Source organism: Vidua macroura, chromosome 4 (assembly GCF_024509145.1).
Source record: "Vidua macroura isolate BioBank_ID:100142 chromosome 4, ASM2450914v1, whole genome shotgun sequence".
Taxonomy (NCBI): Eukaryota; Metazoa; Chordata; class Aves; order Passeriformes; family Viduidae; genus Vidua; species Vidua macroura.
The window spans coordinates 20,749,200-20,763,066 of record NC_071574.1 but is presented as its reverse complement, the minus strand read 5'-3'; the positions used below and the strand labels follow the sequence as shown (position 1 = coordinate 20,763,066).

Below are 13,867 nucleotides of genomic sequence, written 5' to 3'. Positions count from 1 at the left end.
CTTATGTATATGTTTTCATCACAAAGGAGTCACCAGTCATCACTTTAACCAAGCAGATACCACTGACCATATCTGAAGAGATAATTTTTGTTGTTGAATTTATTGGTGTTTTTTATTGATGGCACCAATATAAACTTAAGCTAGGCCATGAAAATAAAAATCAAATGTTATGACAGCTCTTCTTTTTAATTGTCCTTGTAAATCCTATCAGATTTAGTATTTAGGCATTTGTGTTAACAAGTATGACTCCCATTGGGCTTATCTGACTTTACAGACCTGAACAGTAAGTGAACAACAGGTTATGTGTGGATATAAGGCACGCTTACCAAAGATTTTCCTGGCACTCTGAGGAACAGTGCTTTCAATTCTGTTCTAGACTCTGTAAGCAAAGTCTACTATTTCTAGTTACTTCTACCTAGGAGTTACAACCAATATTTTTCTAAGCAGATTTAAATTTCCTCTGAGAACAAAGGACACAAGGAGAATAGTCAAAAGTGGACAGATGTCAATAATACTGTTTGTTGTTTTTGTTCTTTTAGTTTTCTGGATATTTACTAGATTCCTGAAAATTGCAAGAAAGAAATGTGTCCTGTTATTTTTCCACGCTAAAATCAGTGAAGTCTCACATCAAACCAGCTGCATTTCAGACCAATACCAGTTTTTCCTCATTTTGTGGTGTTTCCTTTCCACTACTTCCCTCCTAATTCTAGGAAGTATTTTAATATTTCTGAATTTGATGCTGTAGCCATTTTCTGTGTTTTAATATTCCAGCACAGAGTCCATATAAAGAAGCAGAGTCTACTTAATTTTCTATAACTTCAATTCAATGTCTCTAAATGTGTCATTTTCTCTAAATTTTTTATTTAGAAAAAAAAATTAGAACTAATTCTCACAAAAGCATGAAGGTTTCTCATGTCATTAAAGGACTATAGAAATAACCAAAATAATCCTTCAAACAACTACATCAGTCAGATTTTTTTTCAGTAGTTCAAGGATAACCTGATGTTTGGAGTAACCCCTTTGAAATGGATGACATTGTTTTTGCATTTCCTGCCCTTCAAATGATTCTGTGTGTCACCATGCCATAAACTGTTGGAAAAGGTATTTTGAGACATTCTCTTAAAGAACATGAAATTGCCACACAATTACAGAAGTCTGTGATTGCTAGTGCTATGATGAGGCTTATTTCTCTCTCCAAGTTTAATTATCTAAAAGTTGATTAAAACAAAATAAAATCTACCATAATGCCAGATTGGTAAAAGGAAGACAAGAGAAAAACAGGTTTAAAACTATAAACTTTAAAAAGCTAGATAGTCCTCAAGTTCACTGTAGCCATCTGTCATTATTCAGGCATAGGTACAGAGGGCTAATTAAATGTTAATGAAATACAAATAATCTGCTGGTCGCAGAGCATTAGCTAAGGAGCAGTAACTGCACAACAGCTGCTGTAGCTCACTGAAAGTGCTCATGTCAGCACCTCAAACAGCATCTAAAATCTGGCTTCTAAACATTTGAATGAAATAATGATGACTTCTTCATGTAACTCATTTCAGAAGACCTGCAATTATTTTTGCTTAAGAAAGAGGTGAAAGGTCCACGTGATAGCAAAAAAGAGCTGAACAGTTTCACAAAACAATACAATTAAATGTGAGGATTCTTCATCTGCTGTTTTGTTAAAATCTTTTTAAGTAAAGCACAGTGTCTTTAAAAGCAGAGCTGTATTGAGATGCTAATGAAACAGATGAAAAAAACTCATGCCAGAAATACTGTTAGAGACACAAAGCCTTTGCTCCTCTTCTATAGCATGATGGTCAAAGATAAATGCATTGAGCAAAGATAAAACTTAAGCTCACTCCTCATTTAAAGCCTGATTTTTTTAATGCACAAACTTACTCCTAGTCAGAAAGATGGCCTTCATCTTATTGGGGTCCAGCTGGAGACCATAAGAAAGACAGAAAGGACTGGGCTGGCCAGTGAAATGTCACACATTGGACATGCAGGAAGTTCTTTTCACACTACACCTTATCCATCCAAGGCAATTTAAATGCTAACCTCAAAAACCTCATGTTTAAAGTGCATCCTTATAATGGAAATCTCTCTCAGGAGTGCTCTTTCAGGGCACATTCCCTCAGCTCAGACTGCAGCCTTACAGCCCCCTCCTGCAAGCCAGAGACTCAGGGCAAGGCAACTCATCTCTTTGTGGATCTCACATTGGCACAGCTCAAATGGTCCAAGACAGGTGTCCATGCTCCCTACCTTGTAATAAACAAAGAGATGCCATTTACAAGAAGGGGATTCTGAGCATCTTATTTGAAGTCCTAAGGTGTCATAACTTAGGGACAACCCTTAAATTCTCAAAAATCGCCGGGTTCACAATAAGACATACTCTTTTCTTCTTAGTGCTGGGTCAACCATTTGACTTCACCCCAAGTAAGATGAAGACAGTGTTCCCAAGTCAGCAAATTACTTCTCCCCATCTTTAAATCCACCTGTGCAAGAAGAGAAGGGTAAAGAACATCTTTTCTTCTGAGATAAGAATGAGACGTATTTATTAAAACCACCTTTGGTGTGAGTGTTGTGTGACAGAGTTTATAGCTGCCCTCTGTCCCATGTACCTGCTGTATCCAGGTCTCCATGTAAAGCAAAGCAATGCAATAGTTGGAACATGCTAGGATAGACTCCAGCTTTCAGTTTTCAGTCATGATGGCCAAGGCACTCTATTGCACCCCACTGCCTAGACAGACACAGGCTGTGAGATGGAGCTCAGGCTCTTCCTGCCAAGGCCAAATTAGCGCTGTCACCAAACCCTTTGAAAACAACCAGATCCATCATCACCTGCATGTTTACAAGGACAGACACAAAATCACATATAAATCACTCCACAAAAAATTCAGCATGCAATATTAATGCAGGCATTCCTACGTGCACACAAACACACATCAGGATGCACTACAAAAACACGCCTAATAACTAAGAAAGGTTATTGACTGATAGTTTCTAGAGACCTTCTAAGCAACCTGTAAATACAAGGCTGTTGATTGAAGTTCTTCATATTGATGAAGAAGAAAAAAGGGTTTCCACTCCATATCAAAACCCATTCACCCCAAAGACACACAATTTATTGCAAAGATGTAATATTTTCCTATAAAAGGTACAGCAAAAACATTATTGAAAATACAAAGCAGCCGCACAGAAACTCTCTGCTAAGTGCCATCAAAGTCCATCTGACACTGCGACTCTAAAGCTATAAGGGTAACATTTCACTCCACTGTTGAATAATTTGGCACCTCTTCACAGAAAGAAATTTGCCACAAACGAGTTGAGAATCTTGATAATCAGTATGTTCGTCATATTCACTCCTTTCAAATAACGCACAGGAAAATTGAACAAACTACATTGTTACAAAGAGACAGTGTCAAGATTAACAGAAAACTTCAGGTTCCTTGGTGTTCTAAATCAGGGGACCTCTTGTTACAACCTAAACAAATTGTAATTCCATTTACTATAGTCATAGCACACCAATTCCTTTATAGTGGGTGGGTACATGCATAAATACTGACATTTGTTACATTTGTTGCACTTCCATGTTCAGATAAAAAAAAAACTGAATGCTGGTTTTGAACCAATAGACAGGAATTTTCTAGCAACTTGTGGCATTTGGAAAATACAATCCCTTTTCATCTCCCTGACAGAGATTATTATATACATCACCAGACATCATCATAATATTATTGCATACATCATCAGTGTTTATTACAATAGGTCAGACATTTGTCCAGCATGTGTAAATTCACACTGCCTGGGCTGGTGTTGAAATTGTAATCTCTACCTAGCAAAAGCATTTTTTTTCAAAATGAATCCAGAAACTTCTTACCTAACTAGCAAACAGCTGTGTGCTGTACAGCAATCTCCTTCAGGCTGAAACCTATAGGCTACGCAACATCAAAGCAACTCATACCAGGGATTCTGAATGGGAAGCAAGGAATGCCACATCTAACCAAAACTGCAGGGAGAATAAAGCAATCGCCATGGAACTAACAAAACCTGGATTTGGTCAGGACATGAGGGTACATCCCCAAAAGCACCATGGGATCTTTCAGGACCACAAATGGTCACAATCATGTTTTTTACACTTCATTCAAAAACAAGACTGCATTACTTCAAGTGCTTAAGATCTCAGTTTGCAACCAAGTTGTAGAATAACACGTGATAAATCACCAGCATCAATCTCCTTTTTCTTTAGGAATGCGTCACCCAAGTATGCATCCAATTAGAATTATTAAAAACCACACAGCATAGTATCTTTAGTTATTGTGGCAAAAAGTAGAAGAAAATCTTGCTTATATTGTGCTTTATACTACAACTTATGTAGTCCTAAAAACATTATTAGGTTATACACTTATTCCAAATTTCAAAATATGTTGTTATGAAAAAGATGAAACACAATGGAAAATTACTGTCATCTTCAAAGTTTTCCTACTTAACTTGGGGAAACACAAAGAGATTTCAAGCTTTTCTCCTTTTTTTTTTTAGCATTTAGATAATATCTTTCATCTTTAGAAGATGTCATTATGCTCTTTTAATCTTTTATATTTTGCTTCTTTTTAAGCTCTTGTCCATACCCAAGGAGGCAATTAAGGCTTTTGTGTGTAACTGCAAGTAGGTAAGTTTCATGAGTCTCTCACACCACGAAGACGTATTCAAGAACGTATTAACCTTTGCACTGAGCAATAACTAAGGACCATTTAAAAAATACCCACCACATTTATTTCTGTGGAGAAAATGCAAGAAGAGAGGAAATATCAGTGTTTTATTTTCATTCTGTATGAATTCTCAGAAAACCCCAAAAGCTTTCCTAACCTCTCCTATCAAAGGATACAATAAGAAAAGTCATCACAGACATGACAGGCCTGAATCTTCCATTATTTCCCCAAAGTATGGTGAAAACACGTGTCATTCAGGCAACTGAAAGCCAGAAAATGACTTTTAGTTTTTTATCTCTCAACCTGCAATCTGACTACTAACTTTGATTCTTCTCTATGCAACTAAGTGAATGCAGCATATTGGTCTAAGAAATTAATCATTTTACTAAAAAATAAATAATCATGAAAACAGGATCCCTTCCACTGTAATTGTGTAGGATTTTTTTTTTCCTCCCTCCCTCTCTGAAATATAGTAAGATTCTTTGACGGGCCATCACTGGAGAGTCAACCTTGGATGCACGTCATGAAGCTCCAATGCCTGTTCTGAAAGGATGGTATCAGGCAATTTCCCAGGAAAGACAGATTCCTAAATCTTAATTTGCTGTCTCATCATTACTAATGACAAAATACTTTCTGTGTGATCACTGTATACTCCAGAAGCAGGGCTTTCAAAAGCAGCACTGGAGTAGACAAGAACCCCCTTTTTGCAGAATTTCAGTATCACATACATCCTGACAAGACAGCTGAAGGCACATTAAATGATAAACTGGCATTCCAAACTCCATCTATACTCAGCACAAAATTTCTGTGCCATACTTGACACAGGAATTTGAATGTGAACACCAAATAGTTTAAAGCAATATGTACAAATACACTTGAGAATACATTTAAAAGTGTCAGTGCTTTCTGTGGAACCTCAGTTGGTCTAGTCACTGCTCATTAATTGATGCAGAAAACAATGTTAGCTTTAAACAACTCTATGTTAACAAATGTTTTCCCTTTCTTTGCCCATGTTCTGGTTTGCTTGGTTGGTTTTTTTTGCATTCTTCATTTTATTTCATGAGTTTATTTTAGATGTAGAGGCAAGACAAAATGTAACAATATTGCTGATATAAAGCCAGTGCCATGAATAAAATGGGGATAGGAACAAGAATAAACACAGCCAGCAACTTGGACACAAAACTGAGCAGTGTTCCACCACACAAAGTGCTGAATAAAACACATAAAACATAGTATCACGTGAAGAGATAGGACACAGGGATTTAAAAAGCTACACTAAGCAGATTTCACTCCAGATTTGCCCCTCCAATTGTCAATTGACTGCACATAATTTACAAAAGTTCAAAGTTTATCAGTTCAAATGAATAATAATGATGAAAGCAGTGCTGAACTGTGGGCCTTCCCCAGCTTTTGAGGTAATTTTTGTTACTTCTTCCTTTTGTCAGGCTCATGTAACTGAAGAGTGTGCTTAAAAAAAACATGACAGAGGTCTTCAATATTATTTTCTTTTCCAGCATAAAAGACTGTTGCTTTCTTCTCTACTATTAAGAACTACATGGCAACACGAAGGAGAGAACCGTAAGAAAACTGTTTAAATTTCAGCCTACTGTGAGATTAATAAACCATGGAGATCTGACATTACTGCAGATGCAGAGCATTAATTCCTTCTGGCAAAGCCTACAAAAACATATTCCATAAAGGTACAGACAAAATACTTCATTTTATATGGAGGAAAGAGGTGGCATCAATGTTTGACTTCAGAAGCACCCGTTGTAGTCTCCTGAAATGCTACCCCACCTGAACAGTGTGGGGTACAGTGTGGGGTTTTTTCTATTTTAAAACAATTGTAACAAATGATCATCGAGAAAAACAACCCACTATGTTAAAGTCAGCAGATTTAGGATTTCCAGGGTATAGAGACCACTCCCCCAGGCCTGCCTGTGTGCCTACTGTGCCACCACACTCAGCTGTGTCCCCACACATCTCCCACAATCAGCTACTGCAACTGCTCTCATCTACTCGTCCACAGGAGCCACCCTTCAACATTTGCTACACATTTAGCTTCCACACACCATACGGATGGTTGCTGCCCAGTATAATTAATTTCCTAGGCTTCTCTGGGAAACCATCCTGTCACTTGGCAAGGAATGCAGCTCTCCATCTGACTCCTAGCATGACTCAAGATTACAGTGCAGGGAATAAAGTTCATGCTTTCATACAGAATAATTTGAACTATGAAAGCCAGTATGCTGATCCTCAAGCAAAACACCACTGGTGATGTTTTTTTCAAAGCTAGGGAAATATACATCTGTAAATAAGGATTAAACTGAATTGCCATTACAAATCATAAATACCAGTGCAAAAGATATTTATATACCAAACAAATATAAATGGTAAAAATTCTACATAATCCTTTTAGAAACCAGGATCCTCAGTGCAAACATAACAACAGCTGGTGCAATTGCACAGCATCAGCCTCCTTCACCCAATCACCAGGGCAGAAGCTCTGGTAAGGTGCTGCAGTCCCTAGGGGGATTCTGCCAGAACAAAAGCACAGCTTCTGTGTGTGAGTTTCACTTCCACCCTTCATACTCCAAAACGCAGCATAACACCTTTTATGCTCAGTGACATGAAGGGTGACCTGTATGAGCTGAGTCTTCCTCATTCCCGTCTGGGAATAAATTAATTTCTCAGAGTCTTTGATTTCAGCAACTGGACCTGGCCAGATGGGGAGGAGCTGAGACAGGGAAGCTGGGCGAAGGCAGTACACACTTGTCTAAGTACTCAACTGTGTAAGGTTACTTGGCACCTAAGACTGCCAGGCTTCCAAACCTGGGATTTAAATGTAGAGTTGGTGAGTGGCAGCAATGGTTTTGGTTACTCTGGATGTGAGTAGGCAAAGGTGTGAGCAAAGAGTTCACACAAACTACATCTGTCAAGGGTAATGTGACCTGGTGGCAAAACTGGTTTAGCACAGCCATAAGAGGAAAAACATAGTGCTTGCATCTACAACTAGCTGAATCTTCAAGAAAGAGGGCTGTGGACAGGAACTGGGGCCAAAGCAGTTATGAGAAACAGGAAAAACCAGTCAATGGGAAATCAAGCTGATTCTCATCTTCAGTAAGGTTTTACCATCTGGAGGTAAAGATCCAGCTATGTATTTGCAGTGAGAAGACAGCTTGTAATTAGCTATGTTAGAGATGGATATTGAGGGCTCAGTAATATATTTTATGATAAAGCTTGGGATTTTTCATTCACTTTAGCTTGACTACAGCACGTATTATCAATTGCACGTGGCAATTTGCACTATATTCCATTAAAATAACATTCAATTGCCTGGCAATCTCATGTTTTTTTTATTTACAGAACTTTGCAGTACTATTGAAATACTGAGGCAACATGAGAATGCAGCATAATATATGATACTAATTTAAGAGCAATAAAATGTTTCAGTAACAAAATAAAACTTCTTGCCCAATCACAGATTTGACAGCAAAAACAGTAATGGTTTATTTATCTTGTCTGATGTTAATTTTTGTTGATATTCCCTAAGGTCAAATATATCCATGCAAGCTTATGTCTTTATATGAAACTATAATATTGCACAGGAGATTATCTTTTACATTATACTCATAAGGATGAAAAACAGAGGCCCATTTCAAACTCTCAATCTCTCAAGTGAATCTTCAACAGTTTACAAGACATTGTATATATCTAAAGAGATGCAGAATTTACACTAAGGAGTATTGTCTGTGTAGGTATCTGTGCATGCCTGACAAAATGCAGAAGCCATTCTTTACATGATGTATCTTCTTATCATACACCCACAGCTTCTAAATTCAAGATATACAAACTTGAAGATTTTAATCTTGCATTAGATGTTAGCTGCAACTCAGAAGATTTTCAGTTTTCCAGAGATTCCATCTGCTTACATTGTTCATCACCACATTGGCTTTGAATATCCTAAATAAGCTCTGCCCTGCTCAGAACAAAAACAAAGAATTCTCAATAAAGGACATGATTTTTCTCTGGAGCTAGTTTAGATTATACAGCTGAGCTTCTCAGATTGCCAAACCCTACATCAAATGTACAAAATCTTCATGTAAGCAGGTAAGCAAACTAAAGGCATTGCATTGTGAGAACCAACTTCCAGTGGAGGGACAGGGGGCACAAAAAGTATCTGAAAGCAGTTTTTTCCAATATATCGGGGTTTTTTGTGTATCAAACACCATCTAAAATCTTGTTCAAAACTAATTAAGTTTTTATATTTTGCTACATTTGGCAAATGACTTCTCTGCTCCTCAGATCTTGCACAGTACTAACACTAAAATCTTTCAAACATTTTAGCATCTTTTCTTGCATGCTGATATAATTCAAGTAAGATTTTTTTTCTTCAATGTGTTTATAATAAAATGCTTGCAACAGTGAGAAAATTGAGATTTAAAGCAATATTGTTGGGCTTCAAACAGCATGAGTTCGCTGGAACAAGCAGAAAAAAATAACCTAATCACTTTGCTTTAGCGAGCATCTCACGAATTCTGGATTAAAAAACAAATAAACAAAAACAAACCCTAAACCCCAGATTCATTTTTAGCTGGCAATCACAATGAGTATATTAAAAAAATAAACAACCTATGGAATCAATGTTCTTATATCTTTCTTTTTCCCAAACACATTTCTATTCTATAAATAGAACTATACATTTCTACTTCCTTGTGCAGTGATATTTTAGAAAATTCTACTTGTTCAATTACTGCCAGGAACACTGAACATCACCAGGAGCTTTGACCAGGTTGTCACAAATGAACCTATACAGAACAAATATTAGTAAGAATGATAGGTCTACTCTTCACCAAGCAAAGACAATGAAACAGCTATGGTTCCTGTAACCAGTGGTATTTTAGAAGTGGAAATGCAGACTGGTGTGAAATTATGTTCCACAGGAGGTTGAGAGAAAAGGCAGTCATATCTCACCCTTGCAAAATCCCAAGATTCTATTACACTGATTTTTCAGTGTAAGAGTTATTTGTATAAATCAGAGCAGTTATTTGTATAAATCAAATATACTATGGAGTTCTGTAAATGGAAGTAACCAATGGCCTAACAACTAAGGGAGCAGGGGGATGTCTCTGCCCTAGTAACAAACCATCTCTTCTGGGATTGCTTTCTGCTTTATCTGCGTCTTGTCACAGACAGATGAAGATTTATCAATTTTGAAACTACAGAATGTGGCTTTTCAGCAACTTAAAAAAAATATTTAATAATGCCAAAATAGTTTTGACTGATAAAACTTGATCTTTTATTGTCTGCCTAATAGGATCCCATAGAAGAGACTTGGGAGGAAATGAGGAAGGATTGACCCTAACATTAAGGGTACAGATTCCACATCCTTTAAACACAGTAGGAATAAACACTCCCTCAGGTTCTGTTCTTAGACTATGCCAAATAGTCTAGACCATGACATTTCAGAATAAAATGTGGATTTTATTCTGGAGCAAAATAAATCAGCCTTGAACCACCTGAAAAAGACTGCATTATTTGGGTTTAAAAGTACCACTATAATTTTTAGAGAAAAAAGTGGCATTACATTCCCTCTTGCATCCCTTAGAGTCCACATATCATACTTTTTTAAGTGTGCTCACAATGAGCAAGTTTCCAAGAAAATCTTACAACAAAAGCTGATAAATATTAAAAGGAAGATATCAAGCTTTTAAAACCTTAGAAATATTTGGCATAGATTTAAATGCTTATCTAAAAGCTGAGTTAATACAAAGGCATACTGTCTTTGGCTGACACTTTTTGAACAGGCCTGTTCTTTCCTACAACACTGTTCTATTAATTTCAGAAATTCATTAGTACCAAAAACTACAAGTCAGCTTTAATTAAAGTCTTCTATACAATCTATTTCAGGTGTAGATGAAGAGCCAGTGTTAGACCTCTAACAATGCCTCCAGCCCCTGAGATCCAACAGAGTGCTGCTATTCTTTTGCTCAACTACATTTGCTCATTCTTGCATTGCAACAAACAGAGATTAGATCTGGTTTGCACTCAGACCACTACATTTAATTAAACATAAATGGTTCATACTCAGACCTCATGTATGCATGGGTAACTCCTATTCAGCTGAGACACCAATTTCAACTTCCATTGATCAATTTCCTTTAATTTGAAGAACAAAACAATGTTCAAAGTTCAAGGCCATATGAGGCAGAGGTGAAGAAATACAACATGCAGTAAATACAGACACTGTTTCAGAAAATATTTTGCTCCAGAGTGACTAGAAGACACTTTAGGATTCTGATGTAATAGATTTTTTTTTTAATGAACAATTTTCTGTCATAAAAGATGTACCGCTAAATTATCAGCATTAGTATCTTTTTTTGAATAGAAAAGACAAACATCTCCATTATAATAGGAAAATGCACATGCAACTGTTAAAGTTTCCACTGCACAGACCTGTAGCCATACACCAAGATTTTGGTATGACTTCACACTTCTCAGGTCTCTTTCAAACAGCATGGAAAATCAGCTAAGGCACACTGTCATGGACAGCTATAGTTTCCCCAGCATATGCTGCAGTTGAGACAGCCAAGATACACAGAGCATCCCCATATAATTTCAGAAGGCTTTAAGCATTCACCCATACAGAGTAACACCATACCTCATCAGAAGGCTTCAGGCATCTGCCCATACACAGTAACACCATATCACTTCAGAAGGCTTCAAGCATCTGCCCTTTTTGTTCTTCAGCCCAACCTTTTATACCCTCATGTCCATGCATGGCACCTGTGTGCCCTCTGTTCCCTTTGGTGATGGTCAGTGTACCTGGGCACTCCATGGCTCATTGCTGTCAATGCTGCTCACCTGCTTTTCACAGCTGTAGCCCATTGGGGATGAGGCTGGCCACAGCCCCACCTGCAATTACCACAAACTTGTACCTACACTGTGGTACCAGCAGTTCCTGCAGGACTGTTGTGGTTTAACCCCAGCTGTCAAGTAAGCACCACACAGTTGCTCACTGCCCTGCTAGCGGAACAAGCAACAGACTCAGAACAGCAAAAACTACAAAACTCCTGGGTTCACATAAAGACACTTCAATGAGTAAAGCAAAAACTGCACATGCAAGCAAAGCAAAACACGGAATTCATTCACTGCTTCCCATGGGCAGGCAGGTGTTCAGCCATTCCCGGGAGAGGAGAGCTCCATCATATGCACCAGTCACTTGGGAAGACAAGTGGCATCACAATCCAAACATCCCTTGTTCTTCTCCCAGCTGTACAGACTGAGCAGATGCCATATGGTCTGGGATACCCCCCTTGGTCAGTTGGGGTCACCTGTCCTGGCTGTGTCCTCTCCCAGCTCCTTGTGCACCCCCAGTCTCCTCAATTCTGAGGAGGTGAGAGAAACAGAAAAGGCCTTGATGCCTGGTTTTTCTTTTAAAAAATTATCTCATCTTCCTGTTTTCTATACTAAAAATCCTAATGAGCTGAAACCTATTTTAATGAGTATTGAGATTTGCCCATAGTTAAGAGTTATTTTAATGGTTGTTCCTAATGAGTTGGTATTTGTTTTAATGATTGTCACAGAAGGACTAGTTTTACATAGCAAGTATAAAAAAAAACGTGAAGAGCAGAACACTCTGCTGATATTTTATTTTGTTATTCAAGGCCACTGACTTTGACTGGGATGGGCTTTTACAGAAGGCCCACTTCTGCTACTATCTACTGCAGCACACTAAATTTTCTCCAGACATACACTCCTCTCCCTCTGTTGTATGTTTAGTTTTCTGCTCCCAAGTGAAGCTGAAGCAAGCAGACAGGTGCTTATCCCAGCCCCAACTAATTTCGAAGTGGGTTTGAATGAATGAACATGCTGCAGTAAGGCAGCCGTGAATCTTACTTTTTATGATCCATAGCTGAGAATAACTATGGCCTAAGCCAATGCTGCATGGACTCAGAACACTGCTGACAGTTTTCAATTTCCAGTTCAAGCAAGCTGTGCAACTATGTATAAACCTCTCCCTAAATGCTCGGGTAAGATGCTTTAAGACTGCAGGTTAAACCTCCCTCAATGCTGCAATGTTTCAGTGCAGTGCCAAACACCATGAACAACGTTTGGAGCCTGCAAAAGGCGACAATTGCCTGGGAAAGTTCCTGTGCAAGATGTAGAGCTACCCCTGATTCAACTGGACTAGGAGAATAACTTCTTTACTTTTTCAGAACATGATCTGGAATCTTTATCCATCAGAACTATGTAAGATCTAGATTAAGCATCACCGTCTGGAAAAAGTAAGATCTTAAGTACCTAATAACGAATAGTTAGAACTCCATTACTCTGAAAGATTTGAGTCTTCCCTAGTGAAATCACAATGGGTAGCAAATTGAATTCTAAGTATGATTAATATCAAAAGTGAATTTTAAATGTACATGTAATGAAGGACAGAAAAGGTAAGATATCACCAAATTTCTTTTTAATGGTCAAAACAGTACAAGAGATTTTATCGCTATACTACATTCACCTCAAAAAAAAGAAATCGTTTAAATTATTCAAATAAATTATTCAAAACTAAAAGAGTCCACTCTTTACAAGGACACAACCTTCATCTGTTTGAATTACAGATTTGTCCTTTGTATTTTCCCATAGCTGAAAATTTCTGGCTAGTTCTATTGGAAAAAAGAATACTTTTATCTTTAATTTCTGTGCTTCGGTACTTATTTTCCTAAAGTTCTTTAAATATTGCCATGCAAATATTCTTATATTTACATTTCACAGACATGTATCATCCCAGCTACTTTGCTGAATGAAAGAACACTGGATAAAACAGCACAAGCTTCCCACAAAGACTTATGCACAGGCTTAAATTTCAATGGACCAGCCATTTGCCTAAATTTGAATAACTGTGCAGATCTTAATATATGTTAAAAATTCAGCTACAGTACTATGAACTTCATTATGACATTTTCAGACTTCACATAAAAGTATATTTATGGTAAGTTACTTGAGTTCTGCAAAACTCAATACATCAGAACCTATGACTTTCAGACAGAAGTAATTAAAAAAAAGAAATTTTAAATCTTCTCCTATACTTTTCTCTTGTCACTGGGGGGTTTCAGCATCGAATCATGCATATGAACCCAGCTGGCTCTCATGAACTTTCTAGACTT

The 13,867-nt window shown here is 37.5% G+C and overlaps 1 protein-coding gene across 5 annotated transcripts in view; it reads right to left on the bottom strand.

The window, feature by feature from the left end:
* CCSER1 (coiled-coil serine rich protein 1) overlaps window positions 1–13,867 on the bottom strand; it is a 607,763-nt gene that overhangs the window by 416,933 nt on the left and 176,963 nt on the right. The window lies entirely within an intron of this gene.